The sequence below is a fragment of the Canis lupus genome, chromosome 1 (genome assembly GCF_048164855.1).
Source record: "Canis lupus baileyi chromosome 1, mCanLup2.hap1, whole genome shotgun sequence".
NCBI classification, from domain to species: Eukaryota; Metazoa; Chordata; class Mammalia; order Carnivora; family Canidae; genus Canis; species Canis lupus.
In genome coordinates, this window is record NC_132838.1 from 18,334,412 (window position 1) to 18,343,622 (window position 9,211).

The 9,211-nt window shown below is 45.2% G+C and overlaps 1 long non-coding RNA gene across 1 annotated transcript; it reads right to left on the reverse strand.

Moving 5' to 3' along the window:
* Positions 1 to 421: 421 nt before the first annotated feature.
* Positions 422 to 8,538, reverse strand: LOC140631007 (uncharacterized). The gene is made up of 3 exons (XR_012028661.1): positions 6,026 to 8,538; positions 2,582 to 3,151; positions 422 to 1,541 (listed from the first exon to the last, which is right to left on the reverse strand). It is a non-coding gene; the product is annotated as an uncharacterized lncRNA (long non-coding RNA).
* Between the last annotated feature and the right edge of the window lie 673 nt (positions 8,539 to 9,211).

Sequence of the window (9,211 nt, forward strand, 5' to 3'; positions counted from 1 at the left end):
TCTGGAAGGAACCCCCAACCTGTCATCTTTGCCCTGTGTTGCATGGATCAGACAAAAGAGTGTGCGTGGGGGACACTTGTACAACACAGAGCCCTTGATCACTTCTCCTTCAGTCACACGCAGAAGGATGTCAGCATTTTACTTATTTCAAGGGGGCTGGTTCTCTTCTTGACAGCAAACAATGCCAGGAGGAAAGAAGTAGAAGACAGAGGGAGATGCAGAGCAGTAAGGAATGGACAGAAGCTTCTCAGCACCTTGGAGCCTTTACAGTGTATCATAGATGTGTGGACTGCGCTCATGTGGTGCTTTTCAGCAGGGGACTTAGAGTTATTTTGCAAAGTTCTGCTTGTTTAGATCCCTAATAAATAGAACTGGAGCAATCAGAATGGTCCCAGACAGAAAGTGAGCCAGGGAATGCCTGTTTCTGAAAGTGATGTCAGACGTATTTAATTTGAAAGTATCCCCAGGGCCTGGAGCAGAGCCGGACACATGGAAACCTCTCAATACAGATTTGTTTGATAAATGAATGGCTGAATGATTGAATGGACTTATTTCTGATGGCTGCTTCAAACCTTTCAATCTGATTAAACATCTACTAGTTCATGTAGCCACGTCGAGGGAAAGAAGCTTTAGCCCAGAACAAACAGAACCTACTCCTCACTTTAAATGCCTCTCAGAGAAAAAAAAGTATTTCAATTGAGAACACCCCAGCTGGTCCAATTGTCCTGGAAGCTTGCTCAGGTTTAAAATGTTCAGATTTGCTATGACAACTCACACGTAGTTCATGTAAAATTTCCTGATGGCAATTCATTGAAACATAAGGAAAAGGGCTTGGCGTACAAATTCAGTGATCAGCCCTGTAATTGGTTAAAATCAGTAGAAATCAAACATGTTCCAGAATTTCTGAAAGGTCAGTTAAGCCAGGTGTAGGTTTATCAGACAGTTGTTTTCTTCCAGTGGAAAGTGAGGCCCCGCATACTTTAATTTTGTTCCTATAAGTCTATGGTTTGTACAACTGAGGTTCAACCCGCTTTTTATTTTCCAGATCTAACACTTCCCTAACTATTCATTTCAACTCAACAAGCCTGGGTTGAACAGTTCCCACGTGCCTGGCCTTGTGCTGGGTGCTCTGGGGGACACGGCCATATTTTTTATTGACTCAGGAAAACAAAATTCATCACCAGCTAACGTGTTTAACAACAGAGAACATCCGAGAGGCAAAGTTCGGATGACATGCTGCTTACGAGCACCAACGGGCCTGGATTTATTCAGTAATAACAACAGGACCGAGAACACTGTTGTAAGAGGAACCTCCCTGCCCATACCACGCGGATGCCAAGGCATTTATTGAGCAGAAGGATTGCCTAACAGTAGCTATTTAGTGTGATAATGGCGTTTGATAGTTTGGACACAAACACCATTGTCACACTCCACAGCTCTGCTAAGGAAAATCTGTAGCCGAGAAGGTGCTAACTCCACCTCTGCACTCCACCATTGGCACTGATCACCATCAGGGAAACTTGCCAGCTCCATAAAGTGACCTGAGCAGAGAAAAGAGGGATCATGAGTCAGGGGTTGAGGGGAGCATCTCGAGCCATGGAAAGAGATAAAACCACCAGGCTTCTGTGTCTGGAACAGTTGAAGGTAACAGAGGGACCCGTTGCCTGGTGTTCCGTTACCATCCCACGAAGGCCTCCCACCAATGGGACGGGACGGAAACTCCCTAATGGAAATGGAAACTCTGTTTGCAACAATTTTCTAAGAGGGTTAAGAGAGAAAGCATCCCTAGAGGGAATTGATTTTAGGAAACAAAGACTGAGTGAAAGGCCGTATTATCAACTGTAGGAATATGACCAGATTAACGGGCCCTCCTCACCTTCCACCCTTCCCTCCAACCCAATCTGTTGTCAGTAAATATAGTAAATTCTGCAATCTAAGGAAATTAGAATGATTTTGCCTGGGGATATAGCATTTGGATGTGCTGTGATTTACTCTCAGAAACATCTATTGGATACCAAGGTAACCGATGGTGCTCAGATTTTAACTCTTACTTGCCTTGGTCATTTCCACCAAAGTAGAGGGTGAGACATGAGGGGAGGTAAGAAAAGAAGAGAAAGGGAGAAAGGGGAGTGATTAAATTTTTTGTTTATAATATTCATTTTCCAGCAAAAGGGAGCCTCCTATGAATAAATCCCTTCTGTTTTCCTGGCTTTGCTGTTAAAGACTGATATATGAACTCTTTCCCACCATGGAGAGTGGGAGGAAATAAATCATTTGACCTAATCCTTTATTTTCCCCTAAATGCTAGAAAAGGCGAAGCTTGGGGGCCCATTTATTTTTCCCCAGGATAACTGAGATGTTAACCTTTGACCAGAGCCTTGCTTTGCCCATAGAATTGGCTCATTCTTGACAACTAAACATACACCATTCTACATTTTTTTTTCAGTAAAAACAGCTCTTATTCATATGCAGACCATGAAATCACCCTCTTTGACTCAGAATGTGTAGTTATTGGCACACTACAAAAGTCTCTTGGTTTCCAGGGGATGGGATGTTGAACCCTGCCTCTTTTCTCCCTTACCTTCTTGATGGTGTTGACTTCCTTATTCTCCTAGGAAGTGACTGACTTCCTTTGGTTCCAGTCTGTGACTCTCACTTGCCCTGACAGGGTGTGGTCATTTGCAAGGTAGCAGGAGCGTGCCATTTGGCCCACTGGTACACCTGCTCTCTTCTGGGGGGAGCTCTTCACCTGGGCAGTTTTGGCGTGACTCATACCAAATACAAACTCTAGAATTCCAGCTGGCCCCAGTCACGCCAACCCTTGGCACTCTGGGCACAGCCATGGTGGACATACTCTTGTGATTCGTCCCCAGAGCCGGGCTCATCTGCTTTGTCTTTGAGCAACTTAGAACAGAAACCCCCACTTCCTGGTCACTTTTGGGATGTTGCTGACCATGACAAGAGGCTCCAGAAATCTCTTGGCCTCAGTTGGAAAGAGTCACTGGGTGGTGAACAATTCACTGGTTAGAAAGGTCCCGGGAGGACATGCTTGGAGAGCTGTCCACGGGCGAGGTCTTGGGCCCATTTCACCTCTCAGGACTTCATGGCACTTCTCCAGGTGGGCTCTGTATGCTTGAGGTGTCTTAATAATCTGCAAATGAAAGAAAAGGGAAGGAAGAGTAAACAGAGAAGAGAGGAGAAAGTTAATGGGTTTCAGGTAAAGCTTACGAAACCCCTCCACTTATCAAAACCTCTATCTCTCTTGTCCAAGGAATTTATCTCAAGAGAAAAGCCCTTGGATTTGTAGAAAAGATTTTCTTTTCTACCGATTTCTATACAGATTTACCTATAAGGTTGTCCACGGAGGCACTGTTTATAATAGCAAAAAAGGCAAACAATCCAAATGATAGGAAAAGGGTAATAATATATTTATAACATAAACTAGTCACTTAAGGTGACATTGTAGAAAAATGGCTGTTGACTTGGGAAGAGACTCAAGGTGTGTTACTGAATGAAGAAGCAGTTTACAGAACAGCAGACAAGTATGAGCTCTTTCCCGTGACAAGTACATATACGCCCAGGGCAAAAGCATCAGATGTTAACCTTGTTATCTTTGAGTCGTAGAATCATTGTTTGTTTTTTCCTCCCTTTGCTTCTCAGCATTTATCAATCTCTGCAATTAATGTCGTACTTTTGTAATGAGAAAAATAATTAGAATTTAAACAATTTTTTAAACAGTGGATCTCGTAATAAAAATTCCTTCTTGCAAATCATTCTTTTGAAATAGGGAGGTTAGAGCTTCCACTGTTTTGTCGACAGGCTTGCAAAGTGAGTGCTGTGCAGAGAGATGAGCCTCAGGCTAATTTCCCAGCAAATTATTAGTGAAATACTTTAGTATGCAGAACAACAATTTTATGCAATGCACCCATCAATAAACACATATTTATTGAGTGCCTATTATGTTCTCAGACTTGTGAACAATTTTTATTTATTTATTTCTATGAGCGATTTTTAAATGTAGTTATAACGGCCCTCATCTTTCACTGCATCTTTGTTTCTGCAGGAGAGGCTAAACTGTCAATTGGCAAAGCAGTTTAAACGAGCAAGTAGAATGTTTTCAGTTTTTTCAAATGCCATCCAATAACGCGCCACTAGTGAAAAAATTACAAGTGGTTAATGCCAGGATCTACTGGGATATATTTTTTGAATTTCATGGTCATTTCTCATTCTGCAGCATAAAAAAAAAAAGTCTTTTGTTCTTTTTCCAATTTGACAAGCGCATTTAAATAGTACCTATTAATAAAGAACAGAGTGTTTATAAGCTGGTTGGGAAATAATGACACCTGTTACTTCCTGTGGAAAGAGTAATGCATCAGGCAAAGACGCTGGATGTTATCCAGATTAATGTGCACGGATGCCAGCACCGTTTCCACAGCTTAGAAAAGACCTCCCCTTTTCTAAGGATCCTCTGTGAAGATCCTCTGCTTTACTTCCTGAGAGAGGTCAAGCACTACGCATTCCTAAACGTCTGTCTAATAAAACTCAATTTCTGAGCAATGTCCGCATCTCCCTTCCCTCACCTGGACTGAACCTCTAGACATTTCTAGTTGCTGTGGTCAATTCAGAATGCAGTTTTCCCACTGAGCCTGTGGGTATGAAGAACAGGTCAGCTTGGTTTTGCTCCTTTGTTTATGCCATGGGTTTCTTTCCATAAATGGGGAGGGAGAGTTCATCAGGGAGGAGGACGCCTTTGCAAGTCTAACCTTCTAGCAAATTCATCAGCCTGTGAGTATTCTGTGTGCCTCACAGCTCCTTGCAAGTTGATTCCAAAGTACCAGGACAGGACTCCCTATTCTTTCTCATGTCAGATCTGGACATGAGCAGCTTGTCTGTGCTTTCAGATTTTATTTCCCAGGGGCTAAGAATGTTCTAGGGCCAACCGTGAGGACTGAAGTGCTACCAGGGTCTGTGAAGCGTCACCTTGCTACAAACCTAACCCATCAGCACCAAGAAAAGGGGGGAAAAAAGAGTTCTTAAAAAGCAAAAGATAAATGGAGATGCTTTTCCTTAATTCCAGATCCACATTTACTGTCATTTCAAACAGATGTGTTAGAGGCATCAATTTGATTCTTTTAGGCTGTTAGAGTCTCGATGAAGGCAAAGGAAGTCAGTAGCCTATGCCTGAGACTTGTCATTTTGAAAGTACATGGAAATTTCAAACTAGAATGTTCTTGTCAACAGGGAGCAAAGGCACATTTCTTTTTCTTTTCTTTTCTTTTTTTTTCATTGAAATCCATCTACAAGGAAAATCTGGAAAGCTCCTTATGCCTGCATTTATTAGCCACGCTTATCGCCAACCAGGGGGAAGGGGGAAGGGGAGGATCTTTGGGAAAAGTCTCAGGCAGGCCAGGGTCTCAAAAGACTCTTTTCAAAGAGAATTGTTGAGGCCGGAGGATTCCTAGGAACCGGTTTAATTCCTGGGCAAGTGTCTGTTTTGAGTGTCGTCAAGGGAACAATGCTTCGGACAGAGGAACAACCCAGAGGCTGGCTTTTCAGGAGTTATCAGAGCCGGGCACAGGGAGCCTTGGGGCTGTGCTGGCCCCAAAGTACGGGGAAGGGGAAGGCAATTCCTGCTCCCCCTCCCCCGCCATTCCAATTATCCTGCTGTTGGGATCTTGTTGGAAGGCTTTGGTGTTAAGTCAGACCATCCTGAGACAGGAAGTGGCTCCATGTACCGCCACTCCAAGGATACAGAATAAAGTCCGGGCCGCCTCTGGGCCTCAACTCCTCCCTAGCTGTCCTTTCCTCCGCTTGGATGAGAGGAACCATCTGGAAGGACTCCCGTGTTCTCCGGCCTTCTGAAGAAACAGAGGAATCAAGGCAGACAGATCCAAATAGGTTGTGGTCAACGCTTCACGTGGCTCTGGTGCCATGTGGGCTTTTTGGAAACACCTGGGCGCAGGGCGCCCCCCCCCCGCTTCTCAGGGTCGGGGAGGTGGTCGGTGCTCGGGGAGGGGGTGCTTACCTGCCCGTCCACGCTGGGCTCCTCTGGGCCCGGGCCCTCCGGTCTCTGCAGGCTGTGCTGGGCGGCCGCGAGCCCTGAGCTTCTGTGGGGGTTAGGCCTTCCCCTCTCCCTTTATGGGATCCAGGGTTTTAAAGTAAACAGTTCTTTCTCCCTCTGATAAGTCACATTAAATTATTGATTTGGAGGCAGGGAGGGCACGACCTTAGCCCGCTAAGTCATCGTCACCTTTGGCCAGGCTGGGAAGGCCAGCACCCCCTCTGCCGGGTGAGGCCGGAGGCCCAGTAGAAGGGGAGGCCGGCGGGGAAGGGAGGCCGTGGCGCCTGCTGAACTCGTCCTCCCCACACCCCCGGAAACCTGGACCTCTTTCCTTACACAAAGACTGCAGTTTATGACACTGTCACTCCTCAGGTTTCTAGACTCAGAGAAGTCACTTGGTCACAGGAGACTATTAGTTCTATTAAATTAAATATATCCTGGACTCATTCTACTTAGAGCTCTTGACCAATACTTGGAAGCCGGTCTCGCTCTCTTCTTGAACTGATCATTTCTGACGTAGTTACGATCTATTTGTTCATGCCAACAATTCTTTATTAAGCTCCTCCTCATCTGCTGAGCTCTCGGCATGCAGTGGTGAGCAAGACTGCAGAGTTTAAGGACTGGTAGGGAGACATGCATACAGGTGCAGGAAGGTCGACAACCCCTGCGGGCTGCCGTCGGTTCTCAGTGTGGTCTGTTAGCTGCTATTATTTTTATTTTTAAAATTCGTGGTTTTTAAAAATTCCAGTGTGATTAACAGTGTTGTATTAGCTTCAGGTGTACAATCTGCTGATTCAACATGTCTTCACATAACTGCTATTATTTTTAATGACTCTGACCACTTCTTTTCTTCCTCAGGCCACCTGCTCATTTTGCTTTCTTAGAAAGGAAGCTATTTGTCACTCTCCTTAGCAATAACTGCGATGTAACATGAGTTCTGGTTATCCTGGTCTAAGCTTATGGGGATCTGAGGCATTGGGCGGCCTTACCTAGTAGATGTTATCATTTTTCCCCACTCCTACTTTTAGTTATCCTAGCTCTTTTCAGGTGCAAGCGGGAAGCAAAAGTATGCTGTTTCTTCTTGTGTGTGTGTGTGTATGTGTTTTTCCATCTAAAAACTGATCTCAAGATATGAGCCCAGGGGGCCCTGGGTGGCTCAGTCGACTAAGCATCTGCCTTTGGCTCAGGTCATGATCCCAGGGTCCTGGGATGGAGCCCCACATGGGGAGTGGGGGTGGGTCCCTGCTCAGTAGGAAATCTGCTTCTCCCTCTGCCCCTCTTCTCTTCCCCTCCACCCCGCTCCTGCATGCTCTCTCCCTCTGCCTCCCTCCCTTCCCCTCTCAAATAGATACATACAAAAAAAATAATACATACATACAAAATGGTGCCTGCTATTTGGTCCTGCTACAGTTCCCTAAGTGCCTGTAGGAGGCCCCTCCCCTGGTTGCCTCAGACCACCTGGGGTCACCCTGCAAATTCACCCCTAGAAAAGACCAGAATCTTACCCAAGAGGGCTGAGGGATTGGCTGTGACCTTCCAAAGGCCAGTACATTCCTATGGTAAAAGCCCAAATATTCATCCCAAAAGGGGAATATTCTGAGCTCTATGGAAATCGCCAGGGCCCTGCGTGCTCCGGCTTTTTTCCATGGATGTGGAGGCATCATCATTTTTTAAAGCTTATGTTACTGGCACTGCCTGTGGTTAACTTGCTTTGTAGTTGTCAAATGGTTTTCCTGGTTACAATTGTATTTCTTTTTGGAATCACTGTTGGTTTTTCTCTTTTAAAGTGAAATGGATTCCCCAGAGCCTCCGGTGTAGACATTCTTTCAAAGGGCAGGACAAATCCCTTAGTCCTGGGCTTCGCATAAACATCTGGGTCATTTTCATCTCTGGTCTATCCAAGTTGCATTTTTGCCGAGATAGTTTTCCCTTTGCTTGGAAAACCACAATGAAGACACATGTTCAACTTTTAGATGATTCCTTTTAAATTCCCAGACATGATATTTGCAAGGATTCTGGATTTCAAAGAAAGGACAAATTGTGTCCTATCTATAATCTTTAACAAACTTCTTCCGGCAAATCACACAACCCCTGCCTTTAAAATTGATTTTTTGGGGAAGTCTGAGTGGCTCAGTGGTTGAGCATCTGCCTTTGGCTCAGGGCGTGATCTGGGGTCCTGGGATCTGAGTTCCACATCGGGCTCCCCACAGGGAGCCTGCTCCTCCCTCTGCCTGTGTCTCTGCCTCTCTCTGTGTCTCATGAATAAATAAATACAATCTTTTAAAAAAAAAATTTTTTTTTTTTTTAAATAAGAGAGGATGCGTTCTTTTAAGACAAGATAGGTTTGAATCCTGAGAGGTTGGAGTTCAGCTTGGAACGTCTGCATCCCTAGTGTTTGTACTCAGATACAGGCTACAAAACTGGGCTTTGGGAACAGTCAAGATCACAATCAGGTGAGGTTCCACAGGTTGCAGCTGGAAGCTGACCCCGCCCCCTGCGAGTGACTCTTGTTTTCTCCTCCTTCTGCCAAGAGCAGCAGTCTTCTTGAAATGGAAAAAAAAAAAAAGTCTTCTGTTTCAGTGAAGAGTGCTGAATTTTGCCAGGAAGGAGGCAGAAGTTTGGGAACTGGGAATCCTGGGTCTGAGATTCTTTGCCTTTGGATTTGGATTTTTGCCTTTGTTCCAGATGCTTTATTTCTGAGGCTTTCATTTCCTCTCTGGGTAGCAAAGTTTATAGTTGCTTGCCATTTGCTCTGAAACCTTAGGTGAAACAGGAGACGAATTAATTTTTATTAATGAGTAGAGAGAAACAAAGATGGATAGAGAGCAATGATGGAGGGCAGGAGCTGTGTGGACTAACTGCATGCATTGGACGAGGACAGGAAGAGACCAAAGGAGTCGAATTTACCGCACGTGAGGCAGGGCCAAGCTCAGCGGAACTGGAAGGATGCTGAATTGTCACAGCCTCAGATTTGCTACCAAGAGAATCAGTCACTTCAAACTACTGTCACAATCCCGCGCCTCAGTGAAAGCGAAGAAGGCTGACAGCTGGTACTGGTTTCATCCCAATAGTCACACGCAGGCCGCCTTCTCCCACTAAAGGTCCTGTTCTCATGGTGGGACCAGGCTCAGAACACCAATAAGCATGGGG